Raw genomic sequence first — 14,673 nt, 5'->3', positions numbered from 1 at the left:
TTCCAAAATATATCAAACTAGGTTCGTCCATAGTTTACCCCTCAACAAAATTCATTTGAATCTACAAAATATGTATATATATTATGGGAAAATAAACGTACACCCGGTAAAAAACTATCAATAGAACTATTTCGTTGACGTAGATATAAATTGGAAAATTATGGCAAACGAAAGCAAAAGTTACACTCACTCTGAGGAAACTCAAAATAGCAAGAATTTGGAATGTCACCGTCACCACTCTTCTGCACTTACCCTGAAAAAAAAATAAAAAAAAAAAGGATATGATATACAGGTATCACCGACCTCACTTAACTTTATAAAGAATAATTACTAAAATCAGAATAAAGGGCTTGAATTAACATACCTATGAATAAAGACATATGATTGAAACAAGATGCTAAACCATATATATATATATATATATATATATTTCATGCTGATGAACTTTTCTCTATATAGATAATCTTTTGGGAATTTCCTGCAGAAGTTGTTTAAATATGGCTTTGATTCTAGGTAAATTGCATCATGATAGTACACGGGCACACACACACACACACATATATATATATATATATATATAAATAAATAGATATATATATATATATATATGTGTGTATGTGTGTGTATATACATAATGTATATATATATATATATATATATGTATGTATATACACACACACACACATATATATATATATATATATATAATATATATATATATATATATATGTATGTGTGTGTGTGTGTGTGTGTGTGTGTGCGCGCGCGTGTATTATCATGATGCAATTTACCCAGAATCAAAGCCATATTTAAACAACTTCTGCAGGAAATTCCCAAAAGATTATCTATACAGAGAAAAGTTCATCAGCATGCAATAAACGCATTTCCCCAAACACACACACTCACGCACCTCCTTTCTTAATATTAAAGCATTTCCTTTCCAAAACCTCTTTCACACCATCCATCACATTCAAGCTCTCCATTTCTGCCTTCGGAGCCTTTGTAGTTCGTTGGAACAGGCAGAGTATAAAATATCTAAAGTTATGACTGAAAAACAACGCTTTAAAAGGGAAACAAACGCAATGACTTCACCTAACCTAACATTCTTTTATCGACTATAGGCCTTTAGAAGCTCATCTTACTCATCTTCATATCTGTTACCATTTCAATTCTTCTTAAGTCATATATATTGCAAACATATTCGTCACTACAGCAGTGTTGCAAATTATAAGGCACCCAATATAGAATGCAGCCTGGTAGAGATATTAAAACTAAAAAAGACGAGACATGCGATAAAAATAAAAAATATGTAGATGAGATACAAAGTTAATCAAATAGAATGAATTTCCAATAAATTGTGATAATTTTTTCATGACCTTGAACTTCTGAAGATAATTCCATAATTTGGTCACAACAGAAAAAAAAATCTTTTTGAAAAGTGCATGGTATAGATTCTCATGAAAGAAAAGACATAATTGTCAGGATCAACTATATATAAAGTTTTACATGGTAAATCGTATTAGTTGGGTAAGATATGAATTCAAAGGGTGATCATAATTATTAAAATCCTATACAACATTCATAATAGGCTCATTGCCAGAGATTAATATCAAGATCATATAAAAGGAATTCAATAGACCTCAATCTTTAATCAGACAATTTTAGGTTGGGGTCCACAAAAGTGCAGACGGGAGTGAGCAAAAGCATGAGTTTAAAAAGCATTGATTTCAAAGAAATAGTTCTGATAAACGCTGGCTGAAATATTCTCATTGGAATCAATGCATTTTTAAATTTGAGCTTTAACTCACTCCTGCTTGCACTTGCAACATTGCCACTATTTTGGACGCAGCCCAAGGCTGAAGTTTAAATTGGAAACTGTTTATTTCTAACGAGGTTGTCCTACACACACACACACACACACACACACATATATATATATATATATATATGTGTGTGTGTGTGTGTGTGTGTATATATATAGGCTATATATATATATATATATATGCACATACATTATATCTACTTATATACAGAAAGGTATATGTGTTTGTGTACGTATGCATATTTATTACATACGCTATCCTCCCCTTTGGAGGGGATGTCACCTGAAGAGTAAAGACCTTTTAGTTTTTTTTTTTTTTTTTCAGATAATACTAAGTGATGAAGATGTTAGGCCCGAATTATTATACACGTATGTGTCAGGTATAAATTGCCCTGATTAGTAACTACTTCAAGAATAAAATAACATCTTTTACATGCGCGTAAACATTAAAAAGTCCTTACTAAGACAATTTAATACTATATCAAAGACGTAATCTTGTAACATGAGCTTCATTCTGGAAAAAAAATTGGCATAATAAAATATATTATTTGTGAATATGAAACTTAACGGTGTTCGTTGAAACTATGAATGTTTCAGATGTTTATCTACACAAATAAAAACAAATAAAGTTAAGGATGTATAACACATAAATCTTAAAAATCGCTATTTATTGCGAGATTATTCACCCGCTTGTGACGTCATTGGTCGTTTGTTTGACCGGAAAAAGATAAAACTTAATCTTATGACGAACATCCTGATCACTGTGGTTTATTTCAAAGTCCAGGAAAAAAATACACATATGTATCTTCATTATAACCTACTAGTGTTTGCGACCCGTCAAAAACGACGGCTATATATATAGATAGATATGCACACACACAGATTAAACCCTTCCCACCCCCTTCCCCTTTCCTCTCGGGGTACCCTATCTCACCATTGTATGACTACTCCCTCTACCCTGGCACACTGGCCAGTGCGGATTGGTGGTGGTGGGAGATTTTAGTCTAATCGCTCTGATAAGTAAAGCTTAGAGGACCTTGGCGATACTTCAACTCTTTCACCACGTTAAGGTATCCCCATTCAGAAAGGGTTATATATATATATATATATATGTTATATATATATATATATATATATGTTATACATATATATGCATATATATACACATACACACACACATATATATATACATATATATATATATATATATATGTATATATATATATATATATATAGATGTGTGTATACATATATATATATATAAATATATATATATATATATATATATATATTTGTTTGTAAATACATCATCATCTTATTACTTGCTAAGCTACAACCCTAGAAGGAAAAGCAGGATGATGTAAGCCCAAGGACTTCAACAGGGAAAATAGCCCAAGGAGGAAAGGAAATATGGAGACAGATAGAATAGTATGCCTGATTGTACTCTCAAACCATTTTAGGTTGTTGGAAGAGTAGGGCGTGCTGGATAAGCAAAGGGTGGGCATGTTTCCATGGCAACCACCAAAATTTCGAAGTTTTAAAATTATCGTCATTGAGATGCAAAAAGGCCGTTTATATTATTATTATTTTTTTTATATTATTAAACATAAGATATCTTTTAATTATGATTTACTCATTTAGTAGACAATGTTCTGATTAGTTTCTGAAATGGCTAATTTCTCCCATAATTATCATTTGCCTTTTCTCTGCTCTTCCTACATGACTAAAATATCCCTAATTTATATAAAAAGTGGAAAGTGGATGTGCAATGCAGAACTTGACATATCTTGAAACCATTATCACTACAAGGCCTCTGTCATTGCTTCTCGTGGTCCATTTGTTATTTTTTCTTGAACAGTTAAATCAATATCGGCATTAGTGTTTCTCTAGACTAACAAACATGCATGGAGCAATTATCTCCTGTGTGTATGTGTTTTCAGACAAAGATATACAAATTTCGGTATTATTTTATTGCATTACAGGTAAAACTTTACCCAGAATTTGAGCAAGTCATTATATTTAAGCATTTTAACAAAATATATATAATAAAAGACTTTATATCTAAACATTTAACAGAAAATATGTTTTCCTGTAGAAAATAACGTGATTTAATCGGTTTTTACCTTCATTTCATCCGTAATAACAGCAACCAGTTCGGCTACTTAAAGTTAGCCAAATTGATTGTTCTGTTGGTTTGCGGTTGAAATGAAAGTCAAATTCGGTCAAATCACGATATTTACTACAGGAAAACATATTTTCTGTTCGAAATCAGAATCTGTAATACAGTAAAACTTTACCCAAATTTCATCGGTTTAAGCCTAAAGGCGTAACACTTGCTAGTATCACAGTCACAAGTGTTTCTTTCTTTCTCTCCTTGGCAATCACCTGATCAAAATTGTTAGATTTTGTATGATATGTAGTAGCATATTGCACTGTTGCTATTTTTATTCTAATAGTATTAAAGATAGCTGTATATTATGAAGTAGATTATAATTTTCCTATGAAGCTCAGACATCCCCCGGAAACCAAAGTTGTGATTTCTGAACCAATATATTACAATAGTAGACTGACTCCTTTCTCCTTGCTATTTAGGCTGCATCTGGTGACGTGATTAAATATTTCATTCCAAGCTCATTCCTTGGATAAATTACTTGACAGAGGCTGAATAAAAGTGGATTACTTGACAAATGCTAAATAATAATAGGAGGTAGAACCGTAGAAAGCTGACTGTTTACTGTAAACACAGCCGGACACATTCCCTCTTCCCTTCCCAATGCAACATAACTCCCTTGATTGTATACCGAAGTTATTTATTACATATGTTTATTTACTCTCCTAAATCAAAATCCAAATGAACTAAGAATGCCCCATTAGTGTGTTTATATTAGGTCAATCGAATAATACCGACACCAGTATAATCTGTTACCAGGTTCAGGTTCAGGGTTGAGACACGAAATCGGACGCACTTTGGTTCAGCATGTTGCCAAGGTACGATAACGATGCTCTCAAACCCGTTAGAATATTATAGTAATTAGTTGATGGTTTGCTGTTCCTGTAAGTCCGGAACGAAAAGGTCAATTTAGCGTTTGTGTAACATACCAGTAAGTTACTCATTTAGCAGTAATAATTTAGATGCACACCCATCCTTTCTTAAAATCGCAGTTACTAAAAGCAAAGTTGGCAACGTGTAAAAACCCGCCAGACAGGCCTTCAAATACCGCATTTTCAGCCCAGAAACAGCTAGATTTTTCTAATGTCATGAAACCTCCATTTTAATGATTGAATCAAGAGATTCACTTACCTTTTTGATTTCGTAATTAAGCATGTGTCCAGATATCCCCTCATACCCTTATTATCGCAATCCTTCAAGCAAATTTTAAACTGCAGCTTTTCATGAAAGATTGGGGTTAATTTGGATCAATTTCTACGAAGTGAAAAAGCAATATGCTAATAGAAATTATATAGCACAGAGACTGTGTCACTCTTAATGCCAAAAACGAACTGATTTTGAATTGATCGACTTGATCATGTGATGACTCACACCTTAAGATTAAATAAGCAATTAATTCTCCAGAGTTGTTATGTTCAGTATTCTTTACTGTGTAAACATACGCATCTTTTGATGACGTCATCAAAGTTATTAACTTCTATTAACTGAACTTCTTTCCCCATAGTCATAATTCAATTAATTTTGCTCACTAATCAGCAGTCTGTATTCGTGTTTAACACTGAGAGAGAGAGAGAGAGAGAGAGAGAGAGAGAGAGAGAGAGAGAGAGAGAGAGAGAGAGAGAGAGTTGACGGCAGATTTCTGTGTATAAGATGTTGGTAAAATAGGTCACAATGGCACTATCTTATAGCTAGTAGTCCATTAATCCTCGTATCACATAATATCTTTTTTTATCAACTTATCTTTAAGGCATTTAAATTCTTGATAGTTCATACTAATAGATATCTAATAAAGTAATAGGTAATAAGTTCCTAAACATTCATACGAAAACTTCTGTAATATACACGAGCTATTTTGAAATTCAGTCAGATTTCTCTCATCGACGGCTTTAAAACCCGCAAACCGACTTCTAAAGACCGCCAGAACTAGCGGGATTTACCGATTCACGCCAGTTTGGCTTTGGCAACACTGCAAGAGTCTGATTCTGGCAATGAACATGTTCAAACGAATAGCTTATGTGGCATCATCGCCTACTTTGGTATCGTCGACTGAAAACGTTTCTGTAGTTTCTAAACTGCAATGTCACTTGGGAAAGTCAAAAGGTTATGTGGAAGTGCTGCCTACCAAAGTAATCTATTCATATATTGCTTGCAGTTAAATATATTTGCTGACATCTAACACTGAAATGTAAAGATTACAATCTTCCAAATTACTATTTTTCTTCTGTGTTCTATCAATACTACTAATGTTTGGAACGATGAAAAATGAAAGTAAAGAATATATACATAATGCAATGGTTTACGATGAAATAATTAATCAAATTATAGGCCTTCATAACATCAAATCATTTAAATTAATATAATTATTTTCCTTTGTTCTTCATCTCAGTATCGGTATACACAAGGAGTCACCAAACAAATTATTATGTGGGTTTAAATGTCGCTCATGAATGGCAGACGCAATGGAAAGTGACATTGACCTATCGAGCAGGACAACGCCCTAAAGACTGACCATATATGCAGATGATTAGTGCCCAAGCCCCCTCTCCACCCAAGCTACGACCAAGGAGGACCAGGCAATGGCTGCTGATGACTCAGCAGATAAACCTATCGGCTTCCCCCCAACCATCCTTAGCTCACAAGGATGGTGAGATTACAGTGACCAAAGAAACTAACGTGTTTGTGAGGGATTATAATACCAGTCTGGCGTTCACCAGCCAGGGACGTTACCACCTCGCCCACCACAACCTGCGGAAGGCTAGGTAATGCATTCGGATGAAAAAGTGCATGCATGCAATGCATATGCACAGTCGTCAAGTAATACACTACAATCAAAGACTGCATGACGATTGATTGATTGATTTAAATCAATGCTACACTCATGAGAGTTGGAAGACCTAGGCCTACTCGGCTGAGATCTATGAAGCATGAAGTAGGAGATGACGAATGGAGAAGTATTGATTTAAAAACTTGAGATAGAGACAACTGGCGAAATCTAACCGAGGCCCTGTGCTTCTATAGGCATAGGAGGAGATGATGATGATGAACGTCAATCAATTAAAAAAAAAAAAGAGCATACAAAATATCATTAAGCAAAGTCATTGATAAACGCTTATTTGGAGTTGTCGGTAATCTTCAAATAATGTGGGCAGTCAGAAGTAAAAGTGTTCAAGACTTCGAATGTCGAAGAATAAAAAATACTGTATTTGTATAGTAACTCGCATTTCATTATTATTATTATTATTATTATTATTATTATTATTATTATTATTATTATTATTATTATTATTATTATTTGCTAAGCTACAATTCTTGTTGGTAAAGCAGGATGCTATAAGCCTTCAACAAGGAAAAATAGCCCAGTGAGTAAAGGAAATAAAGAAACGGGTAGAATGTTGTGCCTGAGTGAACCCCCAAGCAAGAGAACCATGGTACAGAGGCTATGGCACTACAAGTAATATATATATATATATATATATATATATATATATATATATATATATATATATATATAAACCTTTTATGGTATAATGCCATCTATTAAATTTTGATATTGGCACATTAAATCGGAATCTAGTAATTGGATTTAATTAATGAATGCTGTAACATTCCATGAATGTAAATAAAACTTCCCCATGAAATTTTAAAATTAAACAACACAAAATATCGCACACGGGATCATAGTGACTTGGTGCAAATATTATTCCTTTTCACAGTCGTTTTGTTTGAAAGATTTACGTAATGTTTGTTACTGTTCTTATAATAATAAAAAAAATAATAATAACAATAATAATAATAATTATTATTATAATTATTATTAACAACAACAACAACAACAACAACAATAATAATAATGATAATAATAATAATAATAATATTAAATTATTATTATAATTATTATTTTAATAATAATAATAATAATAATAATAATAATAATTTGAAAAAGAAAAATAGTAAAACATCCACATAGTTTCCTTACGTTCAAAGGAAGCGAGAGATAAGCGAGAAGCTTCTAGAAGCGGAATAACTCACAACCTATGACGTCATAGTTCGTCGAGTTCAACGTAAAGAATTGTCCGCTTCGAAAGTGCAGCGTCACCCGAGGAAAACAGTGGACGCAAAATATGTTTGTCAGTATATTTTCCGTCTCCATAGCATTACACCAAGATTTTTTCGTATCCATACTAAAAACTTACAATAATATAAAAGTGTGTCTACCCAGTTCGTAGGCTAGACTTCCAGACTATTCTATTTGTTTCCTTATTTCTTTTTCTCATTGGGCTATTTCCCGCATTGGAGCCCTTTGCCTTGTAGCATCTCGCTTTTCCAACTGGAGTTGTAGCTTAGAAAATAATAATAATAATAATAATAATAATAATAATAATAATAATAATAATAATAATAATAATAATGTTCAAAAAGTAAAAAGAAAAAAGAAAATATTTTAAGAACAGTATCATTAAAATAAATATTTCCTATGTAAACTACAAAAATTTTAACAAAAAAGGGAAGAGAAATTAAATAGAATAGTGTGCCATTGTGTACCCTCAAGTAAGAGAACTCAAACAAAAGATTACTTCCTGAAAGAGACTCTATAGCAATGGTAAGCAGCTCTTCTAGGAGAAGGACACTACAAAATTAAACCATTATTCTCTAGTCTTGGGTAGTACCATAGCCTCTGTACCATGGTCTTCCACTGTCTTGGGTTAGAGTTCTCTTGCTTGAGGGTACACTCAAGCACACTATTCTATCTTATTTCTCTTCCTCTTGTTTTGTTAAAGTTTTTATAGTTTATATAGGAGATATTTATTTTAATGTTACTCTTCTTAGATTATTCTATTTTCCTTTCCTTACTGGGCTATTTTCCCTGGTGGGGCCTCTGGGCTTATAGCATCCTGATTTTCCAACTAGGGTTGTAGCTTAGCTAATAATAATAATAATAATAATAACAATAATAATGAAAATAATAATATTAATGGCTAATTTCTCCCGACAATTATCATTTACATTTTCTCTGCTCGTCTTACATGAGTAAAATATCCCTAATATATATATATATATATATATATATATATATATATATATATATATATATATATATATATATATATATATATATATATATATATATATATATATATATATATAAAGTGGATGTGCAATGCAAAACTCGATATATCTAAAAAACCTTTTCACTACAAGGTTTCTGTCACTACAACTCAGGATTAACTCTTCTCATGATCCATTTTATTTCTCTTGAACATTTTAACTAATATAGGCATTTGCCCATCTGTGTGTATATGTATTTAGACTTAGACATAAATTTCACCGATTTGATCATTTAAGCTTGAGGGGTAACACTTGTTAATATTCACAAGTGTTTCTCTTGGCAATCGCCTGATCAAAATTGACAGTCTTTGTATAAAATATAGTAGCAGTATGCACCGTTGTTGGTTTATTATGTTAATAGTATTAGAAACAGCTGTGTATTAATTCGTGAAGTTGGTGATTATTTTCCTAAAATCCTCAAACATCTCCCCCAGAGACCAATAGGAGATAGAAATCTGAATGTTTACTAAACACTGTCGGATACGTTCCCTTCTTCCCTTCCCAATGCAACGTAACTCCCTGCTTTGTAAGTATTCCGAAGTTATTTTATCATTATTTTTTATTCATTCCCCTAAACCTAAATTATAATGAACCAAGCATTCCCCATTAATTCTTGTAAACTTGACCAGTCGAATAATAACGACACCAGTTTAATCTGTTACCAGGTTCAGGTTCAGGGTCGAGGCACGTGTTGCCAAGGTACGATAACGATGCTTTCAAACCCGTTGGAATATTATAGTAATTAGGCTAGTTGATGGTTGGCTGTTCCTGTCAGTCCGGAACGAAAGGGTCAGTTTACCGTATGTATTACTGTTATGTATAATGTGTAACATACCAATTAGTTACTCATTTAGCAGTAATAACTTAGATGCACACCAATCCTTTGTTAAAATCACAGTTACTAAAAGCAAAATTGGCAAGGTATTCTTTAATGTAACCATATGTATCTTTTAAAATAATAAGGTAATCAAGTTTATTTACTTCTATTAACAGAACTTCTTTCCCCAAAGTCATAATTCAATTAATTTTGCTCACTACTCAGCAGTCTGTGTTCATGTTTAACACTTGAACAGTTTTTTATGAGAGAGAGAGAGAGAGAGAGAGAGAGAGAGAGAGAGAGAGAGAGAGAGAGAGAGAGAGAGTTGACGGCAGATTTCTATATATAAGATGTTGGTAAAATAGGTCACACTGGCACGACCTGATAACTGGTAGTCCATTTATCCTCGAACCACTTAATACCTTTTTTACCAAATTACCTCTAAAGTATTTAAAATCTTGATAGGTCATAACAGTAGATATCTAATAAAGTATAAGCTAATAAGTTCCTAAACATTCATGCGAAAACTTCTGTAATAAACACGAGCTATTTTGAAATTCCGTCAGATTTCTCTCATCAACGGCTTTAAAACCCGCAAACCGACTTCTAAAGCCCGCCAGAACTAGCGGGATTTACCGATTCACGCCAGTTTGGCTTTGGCAACGCTGCAAGAGTCGGAGTCTGGCAGTGAACATGTTCAAACGAATAGCTCGGAAACAAACAAAAGCGGCTTATGTGGCGTCATCGCCTTCTTTGGTATCGTCGACTGAAAACGTTTCTGTAGCTTCTAAACTGCAATGTCACTTGGGGGAGTCAAAAGGTTATGTGGAAGTGCTGCCTACCAAAGTAATCTATTCATATCTGGTTTTCAGTTATATATATATATATATATATATATATATATATATATATATATATATATATATATATATATATATATATATATATATATATATATACTTACATCTAACACTGAAATGTGAAGATTACAATCTTTCAAATTATTATTTTTATTCTGAGCTCTATCAATAGCCTACTACTAATGTTCAGAACGATTAAAATGAAAGTAAAAATTATATACATAATTCAAAGGTTTACGATGAAATAATTAGAAAGATCCGCTTAACAAAATAAAATTATAGGCCTTCATAACAGCAAATCTTCTAAATTAATATAATTATTTTCCTTTGTTCTTCATATCAGTATCACTCTAGACAATGAGTCACCAAACAAATTATTATGAGGGTTTAAATGTCGCTCATGAATGGCAGAGGCATGAGACAGTGACATTGCCCTATCGAGCAGGATAACGTCCAAGAGACTGACCATATATGCAAATAATCAGTGCCCAAACCACCTCTCCACCCAAGCTAGGACCAAGGAGGACCATGCAATGGCTACTAATGACTCAGCAGATAAACCTATCGGCTCCCCACCCCCACCCATCCTTAGCTTACAAGGATGGTGAGATTACAGTGACCAAAGAAACTAACACGTTTGTGAGGGACTCGAAAACCAGTCTGGCGTTCACCAGCTAGGGACGTTACCACATCGGCCAACACAACCCTGCGGAAGGCTTGACAATGCACATGCATTCGGATGAAAAAATGCATACATGCAATGCATATGCACAGTCGTCAATTGATACACCACAATATAAGGCTGCATGACGATTGATTCATTGATTTAAATTTCTCTTCGTCGTGACGTTAAAGGAGGAAAACAGTGATACAGCGATTATAGTGCTATATTACACTCATAAAAGTTGGAAGACCTAGGCCTACTTGGCTGAGGACTATGAAGCATGATGAAGTGGGAGATGATGAATGGAGAAGTATCGATTTAAAAACTTAAGATAGAGACGACTGGCGAAATCTGACCGAGGCCCTTTGCTTCTGTAGGCATAAGAGGAGATCATGATGAACGTCAGTCAATTAAAAAAAGAGCATACAAAATATAATTAAGCAAAGTTATTGATAAACGTTTATTTGGAGTTGTCGGTAATCTTCAAATAATGTGGGCAGTCAGAAGTAAAAGTGTTCAAGACTTCCAATGTCGAAGAATAAAGAAAACTATTTGTATACTAGCTCACATTTCATTATTATTATTATTATTATTATTATTATTATTATTGTTATTATTATTACTTGCTAAGATAAAATCCTTGTTGGTAAAGCAGGATGCTATAAGCCCAAGGGCTTCAACAAGGAAACATAGACCAGTGAGGAAAGGAAATAAGGAAACAGGTAGAATAGTGTGCCTGAGTGTACCCCCAAGCAAGAGAACTCTAACCCAAGACAGCAGAAGACCATGGTACAGAGGCTATGGCACTATAAGTAATACAACCATGAATATACCATATAATATGGTATATTCCGGGTTGCCAGATTATTTCCACTGGATTATCGTACATGAGGCTTAAAATTATAGTTTTTCACCAAAAATTATCGTACACACTTTCATCATATTAAGGAGTAGTATAAATGACTTATTTCAAGGTATTTTAGTATAATTGTCAAATCAAACACACACACACACACACGCATATATATATATATATATATATATATATATATATATATATATATATATATATATATATATATATATATATATCACACCTCTTGTAAAAACATTTTCGTATAATAGCAATATACCGTTTGTTGCCATCTGTCAAACTTTGATATTGCCATAGTAAATCGAAATCTAGTATTTGGAATATTTTTTAAATTTCTAAGAGGATTTACTGTAGTAGGATTAATTAATGAATACTGTAACATCCCAAGAAAGTAAATAAAACTTCACCATGAAAAAATAAAATTCACTGAAAAATCGCACACAGGATTTCAGTGAATTGATGCAAATGTTATTCTTTTTCACAGTTTTTTTTTTTTTTGAAAGATTTACGTAATGTTTGTTACTGCTCTTATAATAATAATAATAATAATAATAATAATAATAATAATAATAATAATAATAATAATAATAATAAAATAATGATAATAATAATAATAATAATAATAATAATAATAATAACTATTATTATAATAATAATAATTATTATTATTTTAATAATAATAATAATAATAAAAATAATAATAATAATAATAATAATTTGAAAAAGAAAAATAATAATAACACAGAGTTTCCTTACATTCAAAGGAAGCGAGAGATAAGCGAGAAGCTTCTAGAAGCGGAATAGCTCACAACCTATGACGTCATAGTTCGTAGAGTTCAACGAACAGGAATCGGCCGCTTCGAAAGTGCAGCGTCACCCGAGGAAAACAGTGGACGCAAAATTTATGTTTGTCAGTTTATTTTCCGTCTTCATAGCATTACGCTAAGATTTTGCGAATCCATACTAAAAAATTAATATAATGTAAAAGTTTGTCTAGCCAGTTAGTAGGCTAGACTCCCAGACTATTCTACCTGTTTCCTTATTTATTTATCTCATTGGGCTACTTTCCGCATTGGAGCCCTTTGTCTTATAGCATCTCGCTTTTCCAATTGGAGTTGTAGCTTAGCAAATAATAATAATAATAATAATAATAATAATAATAATAATAATAATAATAATAATAATAATAATAATGTTCAAAAAGTATTAAAGAGACTATGATTATAATTTAAAAACATATTCAGATTATTAGTAGGTGCAATTGTAAATATATGTTAGTTACAAGACTTATTCGTGTAAATATATGTTGTACATACAATACTATAAATTGTAAATTGTATATTTCTTGATAAAAGAAAATATTCTTGCGTGCAACTTTGCATTGCTTTTCCTTTATAAGGCCGATCAGATTCGCCACCTATTTCCCTTCATAAGGCGAGCAACCATCTGCTCTTTCTTTCCAACACTTCCAAGTTACAAACTATACAAAATATTCACCCAGCTCTACATTTTCTCCACATAACCAAACCACATAGATCACTTAGATTATATTTCCCACATCAGATAGCGTTTAGTTTTATTACAGATTTCTACATTGATCATATTTTCAATTATTTTTACTCTGCAAACATTAAAAAAACATTTATTTTCGGTAGTTTTCCTATTTTTTCTACTCTCCGCAAACACCCATAAATTACTTCTAAAAACAAACCTTCTCTTTTAAATCTCTTGCAGAAATCTAACTCCCTCCTTGCGTATACTTCTTTCTAGGGCAGAGGTCAATGGGCTGAGAAACCTCACATTTTTTTTTACAAGCCCAGACTCGAATGATATGACAAGGAAGAAACAGGAAGAAGGGTGTGTGTTAACAAAGAAAGACTAAACCAAATTTAAACGATAGACCTTAATTGACATAAATAGGATATTTTGAACTCGCTCAAGTACAGATACAAAAATAAACACAATGTAAACAACTGTAATGCACATCTATCTAGTGTAATAAATAATTGCACCTGCTAATAGTGTTTGATTACTTTTTTACCTTTTTTTTATGAAAATACAATTAAATTTTATTAACTTAAATGTTTTTTCTTTCTTTTATTAAGAAATATTCCTTTACAAATTATATTTTACGTAATTTGTTTTCTTTCTTTTATTAAGAAATAATCCTTTAGAAATTTTATTTTACGTTTTAGGCTTTATTTCTTGGGTTCGTTTAGTAGAGGAGAAACTGGATTTATCCATGATCCCATATTCTTGTTGTTTGTTTATTATATCATAATACTGTAATGAATTTTAAATCAAAGCAGAAGATTCGTTTCTAATCAATAACAGTATATGAAAGACATTGATCTACCAGT

This window comes from Palaemon carinicauda, unplaced genomic scaffold, assembly GCF_036898095.1.
Source record: "Palaemon carinicauda isolate YSFRI2023 unplaced genomic scaffold, ASM3689809v2 scaffold3, whole genome shotgun sequence".
In the NCBI taxonomy this organism is placed as follows: domain Eukaryota; kingdom Metazoa; phylum Arthropoda; class Malacostraca; order Decapoda; family Palaemonidae; genus Palaemon; species Palaemon carinicauda.
This window is presented reverse-complemented; position numbering follows the sequence as displayed.